This window comes from Theropithecus gelada, chromosome 16, assembly GCF_003255815.1.
Source record: "Theropithecus gelada isolate Dixy chromosome 16, Tgel_1.0, whole genome shotgun sequence".
In the NCBI taxonomy this organism is placed as follows: Eukaryota; Metazoa; Chordata; class Mammalia; order Primates; family Cercopithecidae; genus Theropithecus; species Theropithecus gelada.
In genome coordinates this window covers 2,040,883-2,059,914 of record NC_037684.1, presented here as the reverse complement: position 1 = coordinate 2,059,914, position 19,032 = coordinate 2,040,883, and the positions used below count along the sequence as shown (strand labels likewise).

Below are 19,032 nucleotides of genomic sequence, written 5' to 3'. Positions count from 1 at the left end.
AGAGAAGAAATGACCTGCGCCGGGCTACACAGCTGACGGAAAACCACATCTGACTCTCAGGTCTTGAGAGCCACGACCATACCCCCAGACACTGCCTCTCCAGGGTGCACCCCTGGCAAAACCTTGACCAAAGACCTTTCAGCATCTGGACTTTCTGGCCACCTTCTGCCTGCCATGATCCTTGGGGAGTGGGAATGGAAGAGGTGGACTTGATCTGCCCTGGCATCAGAGAGAAGAAAGAAACGGCCCTTTGACATGAGTAGAGGGGATGGCGAGTGGGAAATTCCCTAGAAAGCCTGACAACAGGATCAATAATCATCAAGGATCCACACTCATCGTTACTGCATTCCTGCTCTGTGCCCTTCTCACAAACAGCCGGCCTGCGCCCCCTCTACCCATCAACATCTCCCCACCTATCAGAGAGCCTTCTCTTGGCTCCTTAGGACTCAGGCAGATGAGGCTGTTTAGGCATAGGGGCCAGGGGACACTGCTGGCTGTGTGACGTTAGATAACTCACATCCCCTTTCTGTACTTCAGTCCCTTTATAAGTCAAATGAGCCCCTGGGACCACTAGTATCTAAAGATGCTGAGGCTAATCCTGTGGAGGTGTGTACCTGGTGGAAGAGTGTACCCTGTGGAGGCACGTACCCTGTGGAGGCGTGTACCCTGTGGAAGTGTGTACCCTGTGGAGGTGTGTATCCTGTGGAAGTGTGTATCCTGTGGAGATGTGTACTCTGTGGAAGTGTACCCTGTGGAGGTGTGTACCCTGTGGAGGTGTGTACCCTGTGGAAGTGTGTACCCTGTGGAGGTGTGTATCCTGTGGAAGTGTGTATCTTGTGGAGATGTGTACTCTGTGGAGGTGTGTACCCTATGGAGGTATGGATCCTGTGGAGGTGTGTATCCTGTGGAAGTGTGTATCCTGTGGAGATGTATACTCTGTGGAGGTGTGTACTCTGTGGAGGTATGGATCCTGTGGAGGTGTGTATCCTGTGGAGGTGTGTACCCTGTGGAGGTATGGATCCTGTGGAGGTGTGTATCCTGTGGAAGTGTGTATCCTATGGAGGGGTGTACCGTGTGGAGGTGTGTACCCTGTGGAGGTGTATACTCTGTGGAGGTGTGTACCCTGTGGAGTTATGGATCCTGTGGAGGTGTGTATGCTGTGGAGGTGTGTACCCTGTGAAGGTATGGATCCTGTAGAGGTGTCTATCCTGCGGAGGAGTGTACCCTGTGGAGGTGTCTACCCTGTGGAGGTGTGTCCCTGTGGAGGTATGGATCCCGTGGAGGTGTGTATTCTGTGGAGGTGTGTACCCTGTACCTTGTGGAGGTGTGTACCCTGTACGCTGTGGAGGTATGTACCCTGTGGAGGTATGGATCCTGTAGAAGTGTGTATCCTTTGGAGGTGTGTACCCTGTGGAGGTGTGTATCCTGTGGAGGTGTGTACCCTGTGGAGGTGTGTACCCTGTGGCAGTATGGATCCTGTAGAAGTGTGTATCCTTTGGAGGTATGTACCCTGTGGAGGTGTGTATCCTGTGGAGGTGTGCATCCTGTGGAGGTGTGTACCCTGTGGAGGTGTATATTCTGTGGAGGTGTGTACCCTGTGGAGGTGTGTATCCTGTGGAGGTATGAATCCTGTGGAGGTGTGTACCCTATACCCTGTGGAGGTGTCTACCCTGTGGAGGTGTGTACCCTGTGGAGGTATGGATCCTGTGGAGGTGTGTACCCTGTGGAGGTGTGTACCTGTGGAGGTATGGATCTTGTGGAGGCATGTACCTTGTGACGGTGTGCACCCTGTAAAGGTGTGGATCCTGTGGAGATGTGTACTCTGTGGAGACATGTACCCTGTGGAGGTGTGTACCCTATGGAGGTATAGATCCTGTGGAGCTGTGTACCTGGTGGAAGTGTATACCCTGTGGAGGTTTGTACTCTGTGGAGGTGTGTATCCTGCGGAGGTATGGATCCTGTGGAGGTATGTACCTTGTGGGAGTGTGTACCCTGTGGAGGTGTGGATCCTGTGGAGGTGTGTGCTCTGTGGAGGCGTGTACCCTGTGGAGGTGTGTACCCTGTGGAGGTGTATACTCTGTGGAGGTGTGTACCCTGTGGAGGTATGGAACCTGTGGAGGTGTGTATCCTGTGGAGGTATGGATCCTGTGGACGTGTGTACCTTGTGGGAGTGTGTACCCTGTGGAGGTGTGTACCCTGTGGAGATATGGATCCTGTAGAAGTGTGTATCCTTTGGAGGTGTGTACCCTGTGGAGGTGTGTACCCTGTGGAGGTGTGGATCCTGTGGAGGTGTGTACCCCTGTGGAAATGTGTATACTTGTGGAGGGGTGTATATCTGTTGAGGAGGATATAACCATGGAAATGTGTACCCTGTGAAGGTATGACCACTGTAGAGATATGTTCACCTGTGGAAGTGTGTACCGTGTGGAGGTGTGTACACATGTGAAGATATGTATATCTGTGGAGGTGTATACACCTGGGGAGGGGTGTTCACCTGTGGAGGTATGTACCGTATGGAGGTGCACACACTGTGGAGGGGCGTACACCTGTGGAAGTGTGTATACTTGTGGAGGGGTGTGTGCCTGTTGAGGAGTGTACACCTGTGGAGGTATATTCACCAGTGGAAGTGTATAGCCTGTGGAGGTGTGTACACCTGTGGAAGTGTATACTTGTGGAGAGGTGTACACCTGTTGAGGAGTGTACACCTGTGAAGATGTGTAGCCTGTGGAGGTGTGAACCCTGTGGAGGTATGTTCACCTGTGGAAGTGTGTACCCTGTAGAAGTGTGTACTGCATGGAGGGGTGTACCTCTGTGAAGGGGTGTACACTTGTGGAAGTATGTTCACCTATGGAAGGGTGTTCCCTGTGGAAGTGTGTTCACCTGTGGAGGTATGCTCACCTGTGGAAGTGGAAGTGTGTACACTTTTGGAAATGTGCACAACTGTGGAGGGGTGCACCCTGTGGATATGTGTACACCTATGGAGAGGTGTACTCTGTGGAGGTGTGTACCCTGTGGAAGTATGTGCTCTGTACTCTGTGGAGGTGTGTACCTCATAGAGGTGTGTACCCTGTGGAGATATGTACCCTGTAAAGGTGTATCTGGCCCTCAGAGCTGTCAGCTGGGACCTCACCCCTCTTCTGCCTTTATGTGGGGCCCCCTTGAGGACATCCTCAAGGAGATCAGGAAGAGCTGGCTGAGTTTTTATACTCCAGGTGGGAGGAGCTGTATTATCATCCCATTTTATAGATGAGGAAACTGAGACTCAGAGAGGTTAACCTGACTTGCCCAAGTTCATTCAGCTAGTAAATTATGCACCCCAGGATTCCGACCTAGGCTTCAAAGCCAGCATGCTGAACCATTACCAAGGCCCCACCTTGGAAACGCCTCAGCCTCCCTGCTCATGCCTGAAAGGTGAGTAGGGGCGACATTGGAGGTTTCCTTGGGAGGGTCTGTCCCTGCCTCCCCTGTGGGCAGCTGAATCACAGGGACAGGTAGGCCTGGGGCACCAGGGGTCCTCCCCAGGCTCTCTTCACGCTCCCTGCTCCCTCCCATCTGGCTGCCTCCTACCCACTCTTTATGAGAGAGGTGGAGACAGCTCGGTTCCACCTTAATGGTTTCTGTTACTGGCTGCGGCAGCATGCTTTACGAGGGGTGGGGCCCGGCCGGGTGCTGGCCTGTAGCCCCACCCGGGGTTCCACCCGACAGGCTGCTGGGAGGGGTCCCCTGGAGCAGCTCAGCAATTACGGGGGTGGCAGGGAAGGGCCTGAGGGCTGTGCCTGAGGCTTGGGCACCCCAGGAAACTCGGGGTCTGGGAATGCCAAGAAAGAGGGGGTTTCTAACTCCTTTCTCCCCATCAATGTTGGAAGTTCTGAGGGCAAAATTCTGGCCTCTCTGGCTCTTAACCCAGCATCAGTTTCGGAAAATGGGTTGCGTGCCCCTGCCTTGAGATCTGACTCAAGTGCAGAGCAGGTAGGGACAGAATGGGTGGGGAGGGGAGTGGGGAGAACAAAGGATGAAAAGCTACCATGTCCCCCAGGTGACGCTTTCCTCCATGTGAGCCACTGACACCTGCAGCTGAGTCATTCCAGTCCCCAAATCAGGCCTCTCCTAAAGCCCCTTCAGCATTCCCGTGTGCCTCTGGAAGCAGGCTGGTCCCAGAGCATTGCCTAGTACGCCCATCCTGGAAAAGCACTTGAGCCCTGGACCGATCTCTAACCCTTACCTATTGTAATCTTAGTCCTCTTGTCCTGTCCTTCCTGCCATTCACCAAGCCACCCACCAGAGCCTGTTTAAGGGCAATAGACTCATCCCTTCTCCAGGGAGGGTCCCAGCTTTGCTTCAGATGCCTGACTCCAACAGCGTCCGGTCTCCCACTCTCCTTTGCCCAGCACCCCTTCCTTTTCGCCATCCCTGGCTGCCTCTGGGGGCAGCTTCCTGTCTCTCCAGCCCCTTTCTAGCCTCTGCCACCCAGCCGTGGCCCCAAAGAAGCCAAATCCAAGGACTCACAGTGGGCTCTGGGTCATGGCCACCATCACTGCTTCGGGGAGTCATCCAGCCTGCAGCTCCCCAGGAGCCTCCATCGAGGTATAAATACTCCCACATTCCTGGACCGGCCCCCTGCCTGAGGGCTGAGGCGGGGCTGTCTCCCCAGGCCAGGCAGGCAGGTCACATGCCCCATAAATGCCACAGGACCACAGGCCCTTCCTAGCAGCCCTGGGGAGGCCAACAGGAGCCTGACCTCTCTGGATGGATGGGTGGATGGATAGATGTATTTATGTATGTAGAGATGAACAGTTGGATGAATGGACAGATCATCGGATGGAAAGATTGATGGATGGACAATGATGGATGGAAAGCTAGACAGATGGACAAATCAACAGACAGATGGATGAATGCTTTATTTTTTATTTTAAGTATTTTTATTTCTGTGAGTATCTGTAGTGTAAAGGATGAATATTTAGAGGGATAGATGGATGGAGGTCCTTGACCTACCTGTGAATGTTTATTCTGTTTTTTTTTTTTTTTTTTTTTTTGAGACGAAGTCTCACTCTGTTACCCAGGCTGGAGTGCAGTGGCACGATCTTGGCTCACTGCAACCTCCACCTCCTGGGTTCAAGCGATTCTCCTGCCTCAGCCTCCCAAGTAGCTGGGATTGCAGATGGGCACCACCAAGCCTGGTTAACTTTTGTATTTTTAGTAGAGACTAAAAATGGGATTTTGCCATGTTGGCCAAGCTGGGGATGCTTATTTTGTAGATGGAAAGAAAGGAATGTTTGGTTTCAAGGAAACAAGAAATGCTACCTCCCAAAGCTCCCATTCATTCCTTTCTGAGACATACCTACTAGGACCGCTTCTCTCCTCTGCTAGTCTGAGAGATCAGCCCTATTGGGTTCTTCCTACTCCTTAGATGCTCCTTGCCAGAGACCTCCCACCTAAGCATCCTCAGCCCCCAGGGATCTTTTGCTCTTACTCTTGGGTGTCATTTATGGTCTGCCTCTTCCACCCTCTTGCCTCCCTGCCTACTCTGGAGTCCAGGCTCTGAGGCTGTAAGCCTACCCCAACATCTTGCTCCCAGAAGCAAGGTCAGCAAGCTTGCCCTGCCAAGGTTAGTGAGGGAGGGCAATTCCCAGTTCCGAGTACATAAAATCCTTAGACAGGCAGTTTAAGGAGAAGGCTCTCCCACCTCCACCTTCCCCAGGTTCTAGAGATGGGGTCTTGCTTCGTTGCCCAGGCTGGTCTCAAACTCCTGGGGTCTCGCCTCAGCCTCTGGAGTATATGAGACCAAAAGTGCATGCCATGGTGCTCACCTATTCCCAGGGACTTTTGAAGCCATGGCTGAGTCTGATGGTGAGAACTGGCCTGACCTGTGACTTGGAGATGGACAGGGTGACCTAGAACCCCTGAGGGCTTGACTGGAAAGCTGGGCTTTTGAGAAGGAGGAACTTGCTGCCTGCTTGATCCTTCCAGGGGGCAGTGTGCACAAAGAGGTGATCTGAGGCCTTAGACACTGGTTTCTAGAGAAGAAGGTTCCCTGAAATCCTCAGTCTGCCCAGCTGTGATAGGGGCCAAAGAATGGCTGATGAGGTGGGGCATGAATAAAGGACCAGGAGGCTTTTGCACAGATTATGAAGCCTGGCCTTCATCCCTCCTACAACAAGCTTCCTCCAGCTACACTGGCTGAAGGGGATGGAGAAATGGGCTGAGGGATGGGATGAAGTGGTTGATCTCTAGGCACTCATTAGCTCTGGGTCTTTGTGGCCCGGAAGTTCCACCTCTGTAATGAAGTCACCCAGGACTGAGCCTGATGGTCCCACCCCCAGCCTCCTGTGGGCTACCTACGTAATTGGCTTTGGAGTTGATGGGCTGTGGCAGTGATTGGCAGCAAAGGATTTGATCTCTGAGACCAACAGACATGTTGGAGCTTGGTCTCACCTCCCCCGTAACCTGGCGTTATCATCTCTGGAAACCTTCACTGAGCCCAGATCCTGGCTTCCCTGCAGAATCCCCCTTTTCCCTCACAGTGAGGCCTCCTGACCAAGGACTGCAGAAGGGTCCTCTCCCAGCTCTGCTCTCAGTGTGGGCTAGTCATGGGAATAAACTTCGTTCCCTCTTTTATAAAACGGGGTCCTCATCTTTGCCTTACATACTTCACCTGGCTGTCCTGGGGACCGAGTGAGAACCAGAATGTCAAAATCCTCAGAAGTTAAACCAGCACCAGCTTGTCTGGTGCCCCTGCCTCCTCCCCTGGGGTCCTAGGCCTGTACGATTTCAGGAGTGGGATGGGGCTGAGTGAGATCTTTTTACCTTTAACCATCCGCCCTTCCTAGGGGTGTGCCCCAGGGGGATGGTCAAGAGGGCCCTTGTCTTGCTGGTGCGCTCCCTCTTTGCCTGTCCACCTGAGTAGGGGCAAAGAAATGGCCCAGGATCCCACTGTCTGTTGGGCCAGGGGCCTCTCACACTCTGTACATATCATTATCAGAACTGCTCATTAATACCAATCTATTATTAGGGATATTAATTCTGCCACCACTACTAATAATACAGATTTAGTACAAGACAAATACAAACTGGTGCACCTCCTCCCTCAACGCCATCTGGCACAGGGGACAGGCAGGTGGTTATCTCCTTGAACTTAATAAGCCTCGGAGTGAGAAGTGCCCTGGGAGGCCCTCCCACCCAAGCCCCTCTTTATTTGACATATGGGAAAACTGAGGTCCCACCAGTGGGAGAGATTGCTCCCTGCTATGCAAGCGTCTGTGCACTGCTCCTTCCTCCAGGCTGCGGGGCTATGGGAAGCAGCTCTGAGCACCTAATCATGTCCCTGAAGAAGGGGCAGGCTCTGGGGGTGTTTTCCTGAGCCCATCCAGCTCCTTGGCTACAGCTGCCATCTTTCTTCCTTGACCATCCTCAGAGCATCCTGGGTTTGGCATTGCCACCCCAAATAATTTTTTCTCCAAAACCCTTCCCACTTCAGGCAGATTGGACATGCTCATGGGAAGGCACAGAGAAGCAGAGCCACCTCTATAAAGCTACATGCTCTTGGTGCCCAGTGTAGGCTCCAGGAACCCTCTCCAGAGGAAGCCGGGGACACTGCCCCCACTGACAGTGAGGACTGCTGTGGTCGCTCTGGGCCTGCGTGGAGGAGGGGTGCTAAGTGCAGAGTCTGATAATTGGGTTTTCTGATCACAGCGGTGTATGTGTGTGTGTGTGTGTCCTTCCTCATGTACATCCTATGCCTTCCGAGACTGATGGGCTGGTGCAGTCTGGGACATGGCTGTGGAATTTACAAGTGTAGGTGGGGCCTCCAACTGTCTCCAGGCAATCTGGTTCCAGGGATGCACCCCATTCTCATTCTCTCTGCGTGTGTGCGTGCTTGTGTGTCTATGTGTGTGTGTCTCTGTGTGTGTCTCTCTGTATGTATATATGTATGTGTGTGTGCATGTGTGTATCTCTGTGTGTGTGTCTGGGTGTGTCTCTGTGTGTGTCTCTGTGTCTGTGTGTGTGTCTGTGTGTGTGTGTGTCTGTGCTGTAGTTTGTCAGAGGCAGTGGGGGGAGCCCTGAGGGCCCCAGAGAGTGTATGAGGGCAGGATTTGGAACTGACTGACCATGCATCCTCCTGTGAGCATGGGGTGGAGGGCGAGGCTCAGACCTTGTAGTGGGCTCTCTGTTGCATCCTGGAAGGGGATGGGAGGGTCTTGAGGGGTGCCTTCCCCTGGAAGCTTCTAGAGTAGCTTTGAGAGCACAGGTTCCCTTTTCCCCATGACTCACAGGCTGGCTCTTCAGTCAAGTTCCTCAAGAGATCACGATTCAGCGAATTCTCTCCCTGGCCCCATTAATCTGAGCTGACTAAGCAAGGGCCACGGGTAGGGTAGAGACCCGGGGATGCGCACTACTAATCAACCCTAAAAATCCCTGCTCCTGCTTCCGTGCCCCCCCTTCCTTGGCCCTCCATGCCTAATAGGATCAGTTACACTCCCGGCCCCCTGAGAAAGGCTGCCCCAGCCCCATTTCGGGGCTCTCTGATAGTGTCTCTCCATCCTCCCTTCACTGCCACATGCCCGCAGTGTGGAGGTCTGTCTGGACACTAGGTCTCCACTTGTCTTGTTGCATCTGAACTCATTTTTACTGTTTGGCGAGCATCCAGCCTTTATGGCCCAGATAGGATGAGGGAGCTAAGGGTTGCTCCAGGGATGATCTCATCCTGCCCGTTTTGTCCATTGGCATGGCTCTGGGCTTTTCCTCAACATTCAGAGAACCTGGAGGACACCCCAGAACCTGGCGGGGATGCTGGTGAGAGGTGTTGGACTCCAAGGGAACCTGTGACATAGGGGGAGATACATCTTGAGGAATGGAGTAGGAGGGGGAGATGGGGATAGGAGTGTGGTTGGAGGTGGGAGTGACGAGGTGAGGTAAGGAGGAAGGAGCAGGATGGGCTGGTGGTGATGGAGGCAAGTTTGGGGATGAGGATGAGTAGGAAGGGGACTAGGCTGGGATTGAAGATGGGAATGGAGGTAGGTTGTGATGGGGAAAGAGACAGAGACAGGTGGAAAGGTCAGGGCTGAGGTTGGAGTTGGGCACAGAGAGGCAGGGAGGGCAGGGGATGGAGATGAATAAGCTGGAAAGACCCAATGTATTCTGGAACCGTGCGGTTGGTGCTTTTGGGAGGCCCTCTCCCAGAGGTCATCTTGTCTTTCCCCAGCTCCTGGAGGCCATCTCATCCTTCCCCAGCTCCTGGGCATGTTGCCAGCCCAACCCCACCCATCCCAGATCAATGGTTGCCTCTCCACTCAGGAAACCACCTTCTGTGGTCACACAGTCCAGTCAAACTCAACCTAAAATGCTGAGAACTTTCTGTGAAGTCTATCAATCCTGGCTTCCTGAGCTCCCCTCTTCCAGCCACAGCGGGGATGGCAGGCTGTGATTTGGAAGGACAGAGGGGAGGGCATACCTGCAGGACCTCAGTCCCCTCCTTCCTTCTGTTATGGGCGGATGGGGAGGCAGGCAGAAGTGGACCACAACTTCATTAGAATGTGGAGTCGGAGAGAATAAGAGGGGCAGCGAGAGTGGGGCCTTTCTGTCCCTGCCAGTGCCCAAGCAAGCAGGGCATTTCAATGTGACTTAGAACAGTCTCTGCCTATGTGCCTGGGCCCTGTGCAGGCAATGGGGGTTCTGCTGGTCCATGAAACCCAGGTGTCAACTCAAGCCTGAAAGGGGGAGGTTAGACATCAGGAAGGACTTCCTGGCTGGAGAAGGTGAAGAGTCCAAGGAAAGAGGTGATATGTTGCTTTCTTAGAGGCCAGATGGGACTCTCCGGGGGATGGGGGAAAGCAAGGCTTTCCCTGAGGCAGCGGAGGGCACATGACAGAAGGCTCGTGTCACCAGTGGGCTTTCCCTCTTGTCTTTAACTTTCCTAAGGCTTCTAGTGATGAAGCCTTTTCACGATGAAGACGGCTGTTGGTTGGAGGCAATGTGGTGTCAGTGCGTGGATGAGACAAAGCTGGGGAGCAGGGAGGGGTCCTAAGCCCCCTAATTTTTCTCTAGCTTCCCAGGACCCACTGGTCCAGAGGATTCTGGGGCTCCCTGAGCCCCTGGGAAATAAAGTCCTCTGAGAACTCCCTGGCATTCCCAGGAGAACAGGTTCCTGGCTCTGGGAGGGAGTGAGGCGCCGGGCCTGGGGGGGCAGCGTGCCTCGGCAGGCCCTGGAGCCGGGAGCTGAGCTCGCAAAGGCAGCGCGGGCGGGGCTGGGCGGGGAGCCGGGAAGACATGTGCCTCTCCCTGTAGCTCTTTTGCCTCTGAGGATCCCCAACCTGGGGCAGCCCTCACCCCCTCTGCCCCTCTTCAGGACTCAGCCTGGCTCTGTCCCTGCCTGGCTAACCCTGGACCCCTCACAGAACCACAAGAGAAAGGGACCAGGATAGGAGGTGCTGCCCCTTCCCCCATCCACCAGGGGTGCCCTTCTACTGCCTGTGTCTTGTGGTCAGGGAATGAGCAAGATGGTAAAAGGGTCTGAGCCAAGCCCGATGGGGACAGGACTGCAGTGCGATGCTGCCCTGGGATCCGAGGAACTGGGTTCCCTGGTGCGGGAGGAAGAAGGTTACGGGGCAAGCAGAGCTGGACCCTGCAGCGGTAAAGATTTCAGAGAGGCTCCAGGAGGGACTTCATGACTGTGAGGAAACTGGCCAGATTTTCTCCTTCAGGGATTAGGAAAAGTAGGAGGGGCAGCCCTGCCTGAGGTGGGCAATGAGTGGCATAGGGGCAGGGGATGGATAGGGTGACTTCCCAAGAGGAGCCCCTCCACCCGGGTCCCTTCCCACTGACCAGTTGTGCATTGCCACAAAGCACATCTAAACATATCCCCCATGCCTGTAGGTGCCAAGAGAAGAGGCAAACACACCCACTTGTTAGAGTCTACTCTTCATCCAACAGGCTTCTTTGGATATTTAGGGAGGGCCTGGGGACTCCACGGGGAATGCCAGAACCTTATCTGAGCAGGTAGTGGGTGGGGAGGAGTCGGGGGAGCTGGCAGGCGCTTCCTGCTGCTTCGGCCATTTCCCTAAGGGCCTTCACTCTTCACACCCCCAACTCTAGTCCCCAAAGGCCTAAGGGCTCCCTGCCTGGCCCAGTTCTGCCTTAGGGGTCTTGCGGGAGAGAAATGGAGTTGGGGATAGAAGGCGACCAGCATCAACTCCTAGCCACAACACCTGTTTGCCACCTGTCTGCTTCGCCACAAGGTGCACCATCTCCTTCCTTTCTGCAACCCAGGTCTCTGCATGGGCCCAGGCATCTAGACCCCAGCCCAGGCTGCGTGGAGATGTTGAGCAATTCCTTGATCTGCACAAACCTTGGTGCCCCCAGCTCCCAGAGCTGGACTCTCCCTTCTTCACTTGGAAAACCACTAGACGGAGAACATGGCCCCTGCCTTTCAGCTCTAGTTTTCCAGAACTAGCACTTCTGAATCCTTATTACCCCCCAGCACAGGGTGAGTGAGCACCTCTCCAACACACAGAGACACACACAAAATCCAGCACACACCAGAATGAGACCTACACCACAGCAAGAGGGGTTAAAGTTGGACAACCTAGAAAAGGAACTGGAGGGGGGCGTCGGGAAGGGGTGCCCCTTGGCCTCCAGGCACTCACCCGAATTCTGAGACTCCCTTGAGCTGCAGTGAGAATGTGGGGAGCACCCAGGTGCTCCCAGTCACTCCTGAGCCCCGTTAAAAAGGCAAACCCCCTCCCCATGCCCCAGCCCGGCCCTGCTGGCCTCCACGGCTGACTTGGGCCGGGGCTCCTCTTACCTGCTCAGTGAAGCAGGTCGGCGTGGGGGCCCAGGTCTGGGGGGCCAGGAGCTCTGTCCGTCTGTCAGTCCGTCAGCTCGGCCGTCCTGGGTCTGTGCTGACATCAGGTGAGGGGAGGCAGCTGCCAGGTGAGCCAATAATTATGATATCAGCTTCCCCTTGCCCGGAGGGGCTGCTGCCAAAACGGGGAGAAGAGAAAGGTGACTAAGAAGCTAGTTTGCTCCTTGGCTCTTGTTTGACAGGTACCGGCTCCCGTGCCCGCCCCAGCCGCGCCCCGGTCCCCCCAACCCCTCCCTCCTCCTGAGCTGGCCCAGGCCCCCTCCCCTGTCCCTGCCAGCAGGCACAGCCTGTGGCTTGTGGAGGTGGGGGTTGTCCCGTGGCCCCCGCCTGCACTCCAGAAGGGGGATGTTGCCCCACCCCCCCCCACAGGTGGGGCACAGGCCTGTCGGAGCATGCACGTGTGTCAGGAGAGCCTGGTCACCACATGTATGCTCATGGAGCCCACTCATGAGGTTTTGGGGAACAGCGCTGGGTGGCCCCCAGGGTTCTCTGAGGCACAGCATGGACAGGTTGGGTCCTTCAAGGGCCAAGCATTAGCACAGATTTGCTGGGAACTGCCAGCCATCTGTCTGTCTCCCCACAGCTCCTGCAGCACCTCGAGGGTGTCTCCTTGTGGGTGGGGGCGTGTGCACCCATTTGAGCATGTGCCGGTGACTCCCATCTCCCTCTTCTTCAGGGGGAGACACATGCAAGTCTGTCTGCATCTCCCCCTGGGTCTGTACATCTGTCTCCTGGGTGGGCATGTGTCTGCATGTCTTCCCCTGTGTCTCTGTCTCTGTGTCCCTGGACTCAGGCCTGTGTGTCGTCCGTGTGTTGACACGCTTATGTCTGTGCACCCGTCTCTGCTGTGGGTCAGCAGTCTAGCCCTGTGTGAGCATGTGGGTGTCTGTGGGGGTGGAGATGGGGACTCCCTGGTTCTGTGTCTTCATCCCATGGCCACTCTTCACGGTTTGGAGGATAGAAACAGAAACCTGAGTGGCTGTTGCCCTGGTCTCTGGCCCCTTAGAGTCCATGTTGAGGGTGAAGCCTCCCTAGTCTCAGCTGGACTCAGTCCTGGAGCCTGTCCCTGCTCCCTGACAGCTCTCTCTGCTGCTCCCCCAGACCCTGTCCTCATCTCCTTCTCTCTGCTTCCTTTCCATCTTCTTTGCCCTCCACCCCCTTGTCTCTTGTCCTTGGTCATTCTTTCCTTCCTCCATCTCCCTGACCCTTGCACTGGCCTCTAAGCCCACTTGTGTCTCTTCCTGGAGCTAAAGGCTCTAGGGACCTTGTACCAGCACTGCTGCCCAGCAAAGTCTGGGATTTGGCTTCTGGCCTGAGGGTATGGACAAGTCAGCTCTTCCCCAGTGACTATCTCATTCCAAGGAGAGAGGTAATATCAACCCTGACCGGGGGAGAGTGGTGGTCATCTGGTACAAGTGTGGAGCATACTAAAACATTTAGAGAATTCTTAGTCGAGGCAGAAAATGTTCCATACTAAATATCCATTTCAGAAAAGAGGGTGCAGAGGCAGACAGCAAGGAACCCATTTGTAAGTGATGGTTAGCTGTATGATCTTCCATACTCCCCACTCTGAGCCTCAGTTTCCTCATTTGTTAACAAGGGAGTGATACTCACCCATAGGGTGGTTGTGAGGATTTAATATGTTTGTATGTCTAAAGTTCTCAGCATAACCCCAAGTGGCCCCTTTCTCTTCACCAAGGCCAGTGGTGCTGGGAAAGAAATGAGGACGTGCTGGCATGCCCACTCGGGTATAAGAATTGTGTTCTGGGGTTAGGACAGGCACCCTGACTCAATCCACCTTTCTCTGGGACTCACAGTAGCATTCAAAGCTCTGCTCCCTTAACCCTAATAGTCAATGGAGTTTCACAGTGAAAGGGCAGCTATCAAGACCTGGGTGTTTGCTAATTGCTTCTATCTGATATACACAGAGCTAATTGTTATTTCTAGACTCACAGGTATTTCTGTATGGATACTCTGGGCACAGAAAACCACAAAAGTTGTAAGTTGAAGGCTGCCATGGTTGCTATCAATGAACATTATTCCGAAAGCCCCAACCAGTACAATAAGAAAAAGAAATAAGGCATTAATATAAGGAGGAAGGATGCAAAACCTTCAAGAATTACAAATGTTATGTTTATTTAGGAAATCGAAGAGAATCAATTAAAAGACTATTACAACAAATGAGAGAATGTAGTAAGATAGCAGAATATACCGGTGTATAAAAATCAAAACCATTTCTATACAACTAAAACAACCAATTAAAATAGGAGATAGCTGGGCGTGGTGGTTCACACCTGTAATCTCAGCACTTTGAGGGGCTGAGGCGGGTGGATCTCTTAAGCTCAGGAGTTCGAGACCAGCCTGGGCGACATAGCAACACCGTCTCTACGAATAATACAGAAATTAACTGGGTGGGGTGGCACGCGACTGTAGTCCCAGCTACTTGGAAGGCTGAGGTGGGAGGATTGTTTGAGTCAGTGATTCAGAGGTTGCAGTGAGCCGAGAGGTTTCAGTGAGCCACTGCATTCTAGCTTGGGGGACAGAGTGAGACCCTGTCTCAAAAAGAAAAAAAAAGGAGACAAAAAGATTTAGCTCACAAAAGTAACAATACAAAATATCCAGGAACAAACTTAATAAGAAATACAAGAAATCTACATGAAGAAAACAATAAATTTTTACTGACAAACATAAAATAAGACCTGAATAAATATAAAGGCATATCATGTTCCTGAACTAGAAGGCTAAAAAAAAAAAAAAGAAAAGCAGAAAGAAAAAAGGCTGGGCATGGTGGCTAATGCCTGTAATCCCAGCACTTCAGGAGGTGGGAGGATCGCCTGATCCCAGGAGTTTCGACACCAGCCTGGGCTACATGCTGAGACCCTGTCTCTAAAACAGCAACAACAAGAAGACTAAATTGTAAGGATGTCAATTCTCCTCTAAAGATAAGCTGAATGCAATTCAAATCAAAAGTCTAAGGGATTTTTTGCCCCCCAAATATGATGAGTTGATTCTGTAGTTTGGGGGAAGGGTAAATCTATGAGAATAGCTTGGAGCTTTTTGAGAAAGGAGACTAACAGGGGTAACTTGCCCTGTCAGTTTTCAAAATGTTCAATAAGGCTTCCACAATTAAAACTGCAACTTTGATACAGAAATAAATAAATTAATGGAAGGTAATAGAGTCCAGAATGAACTTGGATATTTGTGAGAAATGGGCATATGATAACAAGGTATTTTAAAATATGTATATAATAGTAGAGTATTTTACTTTATTTTTCTGAGATAGGATCTGTCTCTGTTGCCCAGGTTGGAGTGTAGTGGCATGATCATAGCTCGCTGCAGCCTCCACGTCCTGGACTCCAGCGATCCTCTCACTTCAGCCTCCCCAGTAGCTGGGACTACAGCTATACCATGCTCAGCTAGTTAAACAAAAAAATTTTTTTTTGTAGAGATGGGGTGTTGCTCTGTTGCCCAGGCTGGTCTCAAACTCCCAAAGCACTAGTATTATAGGCTTGAGCCAGGACATCTGGACTGCAAAGTATTTTAAGGTAGCAAGTAAAAAATTTAATAAATGGAGTTTGGACAATGAACTTTCCATTGGAAAGAAATAAAGTTAAATCCTACTTCATACTATACATTTAAAAATCCAGATGCATTAACAATCTAATGTAAAAATGAAAATCATACAAACAAATAGAAAAAATGTAGGAAACATTTTTATGATTATGGAGTAGAAGAAGGCATTTTTAAACATGACATCAAATGCAGAAGCCATAAATGAATATATTGACAGATTTGACTAAATAAAAATTGTAAATTTCTTTAGAGCAAAATATAACGTGAACAAAGTTAAAAGACATAACATAGCCTGGAAGAAAGTGTTGAAACATATGTAACAGATAAAGGGTTAATATTCACAATATATAAGGAGCTCCTCTAAATAAATAATAAGATGATTTCACAGAAAAATCAGCAAATGACACAAGCAATTCACAGGTAAAATATAAATGGCCAAGAAACAAGTGAAAAGATTTTCAACTTCATTAAAAATCAAGAAAATGCAAATTAATTCAGGGGCCAAGGGTCTCAGGGAGGCCCTGATGGGATGCCCAGGAGAGACTGTAGTTGTCGCCTCCCACAGTGAGACTGCTTCTGGCAGATGAGATGAACTTCTTTCTCTTCCAAGTCAGGATCCACCTCTGCCCCAGGAATGGGTGCGGGCTCTGGCTCTGGCTCCCTCTTTCCTTTGGGAAGCATGACTTCCTCATTGCATGCAGTCTGGGAGTTGAAACAGGAACCTTGGGATTGCCACAGACCTTGGACTGAAAGGGGATTTGTGAGGTGTTTCTCCTCTGTCTCTATATAGGACCATCCTGTCCTTCTCTCACCATGCCAGCCCTTCAGAATGCTCTCCTAGGCCCAGAAAGTCTGTCCTGGTGTCTAGCCTCAACTCCAGCTACTGCAGTATTGGGAAAGGACTTCTGTCTGGAGTTTTGGTCCCACACTCCAGCACCCTCATTTCAGGTCTTCAGGTGGAGCTGAGCTGGGCTCTGGCCTGGAGGAGCTGCAGCTAGGTGCTTAGACAGGCTGGGGCCAGAGGAAGCTCTGTCCATCTGATGACTGGAGGTTAGAAGCAGTTCACTGTATGCTGCTGAGCTGTGCCCAAGGCTGGGCTGCTTTGAGCCAGAAAACAGCCCTGGCTAGGGATGGAAATCCCGGGGCCAATGTCTGCTATGCTTCAGTCTGGGGAAAGACCCTAGGGATGCTAGGAAGAAGGAACAGCATGTGCCCACCCTTGGGAGCCCCAGTATGATGGAGGAGGGGCACCCCTCCCTGAACCCTGCATCTGGATTGGCCATCTTCTGTCCGCTTCTGCTCATGCAGGTTGGACTTGCTTTTCCAAAGTGAGTTCCCAAGATTTGAGCCTGCTGCTTTCCAAGTCTCACTCCACTGGTGTGCAAGACCCTGAAGAACATCCACAGAGGAACAGGGCAAAGCTGCCATGAGGCCCTGAGGCCCAGAGACCCCACGTCAAAGAAGGGGTGGGGAGATCTGGGGTTAATTAGGGTGAGCTTCCTGGGGAAGAGCAGGCAGCTCATTGGCTGTGGCTGATGGAGAAGCACCCAGAGCTGTGAAGGGCATGTGGCGGGGCAGCTGGGCTGAGGTCTGAGCCTGTTCTGGTTGGCTGACCCCCTGGGAAATCCAGGGAGTTTCCAATCTGAGAGCTTGCGGGGGGGCCGGGGTGGAGGAACACAGTCCTGCTGGGTGGGGAGGGCCTCTCACCTCTTGTCTTAATCCGTCCTGCTGTGGAGGTGGGAGAAGCAATGCTGGGGTGTGTGTGTTTTCACTGGTGTCAGTGTCTGTGTAAGTAAGTGTGTACCTCTGCATGAGTGTGTACATATTTACGTTTGTGTTCTCACTCTCACGTGTCACCATGGGTGCGTATGAAGTCTGTGGAGCTGTAATGCGCTACTGGGTATGTCCGTACCAGAGTCTGTGTCTAAGTGTGGGCATTCACATGCAGTGAGAACACTCAGGTCTGACGTGGGGTGCAGAGGCGTCTGAGCAACTGTGTGTGTACAAGTGGCTGTGGCTGTGTATGTCTGTGTGTCTTTCTGGGAGTGGTCCTGTGTGTCTTTCAGGCTGTGAGAGCCTGTAATGTTGTGTGCATGAGTGTTTGTGTGTGAATGTGTGTAACTGTGTGTACACAGGTATCCATGTCTGTGCATGTGTCTATTGGTTCTGTGGGTACCCAAGGATCTGTGACTCCGTGTACACACATCTGTGGGTCTTTCCACCCTTCAGAGCACTCTTCTGAGTCTCCGTCACACTCTTTCCAACCAGGCTGCTCTGTTCCCCTCTTCGCCTCCTCCTCTGCACACCCCCTTCCCCTTCCCTTGCCAAACTGGGGTGGAGGCTGTAGGGGCCCGCTCTCTAGGCTGGTACCCCACCAGAACTTCACCCACCCAGTTCTACCCGACCGCTGACCCAGCACTCCCTAGCTTCCTCCACCCTTCCCTCCCTCCTTCAGAAAAAGCAGCCTCCCCTCCAAGCCTGTGAGGAGACAGGAAGTCATGGCCTGCGCCCCCAAGGGGCCTAGTCTGGGGCCAAGGACCTTAACCCCTAGAGCTGCACTTTGGCTGGGGCCCCGGTCCAGGCGAACTCAGAGAGTGGTGTGGACAGCCCTGCCCCTGCCTCCACAAGCTCCCTAACAAGCTCCGCCTATCCCTGGGTCCTCTGGTTGCCGTAGAGAGCTGGTGCTGGCTGGCAGGAGGAAGGAGTAGGGAAACAGGGACACTCCCAGGACCTCAGGGGACAGGGATAGGGGAACACTCGGCTCAGAAATCTGGGCCTCTCTGCTGAGCTTAAGGTGACATTGGCCAAGACAGGTCAAGACGTTTCTCAAAGTCACACAGCACTCCACGTATGGCAATCCAGAAAGAGGCTTGGAGGGGAGCGTGTCCAGCTTCCCTCTGGGAGCAAGAAGCTCCTGTATGCTTCCCAGACATTCCTCCTTAATGCACTATTCGCTGTGCCAGGCTCTGTGTAGGAACTGGGGGCACAGCTCCAAACAGGCAGATTGTCCTCACGTTGCTTCCAGCCTCGTCGATCTTAGCAATGGGACGCTCACTACCGCAGAAGTTGTTGAGTCCCAGTACCACACAAGTCCGGCTGGTAGGAGACACCCAAAGTTCACTGCTAACTTCCTAGAAGCCATCAGTGAAGGGGTGTGGGTGCCTTCGCAGGAGGCCGCAGACCTAGTCGCAGCAGGGCCCATCTACCTGCTGCAGCCTGGAGTGTGTGTGGAGGAGCCGAGCTGCTGGGCTGCCTGTGCAAACCTGACCCAGCTGGCAGGCCCTTCCTTCAAAGACTGGCCCAGGCCATGCCGCTTTATTGCCCAGTTAATGATGGTGATTAGGCCGACAGGTGCCACCTGCTGCCTGTCCACCCTCCTGCCTGCTAAAGAGGGTGTTTTCTGAGCACCTAGGGGAGGCTTGGCCGCAGAGCCCTGCCAGGGCATCCACCACGGCCGAACTCTCGACCCTCAGGCTGGCTGGTGTCCATCTCCTTCCCGGAGAATGCAGGGCCAGCCCGGTGCTCACTTTCTGGGACTGCTGTGTGATCTCAGTCCACACCTGTCCCTCTCTGAGCCGGAGTGAAGGGGAAGTGTGCCGAGA

The 19,032-nt window shown here is 52.9% G+C and overlaps 1 protein-coding gene across 1 annotated transcript in view; it reads right to left on the bottom strand.

Annotated features, from left to right (window-relative positions):
- Nucleotides 1–12,011, bottom strand: part of FOXN1 (forkhead box N1) — a 31,447-nt gene extending 19,436 nt beyond the window's left edge. Inside the window, exon 1 of the mRNA XM_025363169.1 lies at nt 11,798–12,011. The gene's annotated coding sequence lies outside the window, so the exon portion shown is untranslated. The remainder of the gene's footprint in view (nt 1–11,797) is intronic.
- Nucleotides 12,012–19,032: the final 7,021 nt, after the last annotated feature.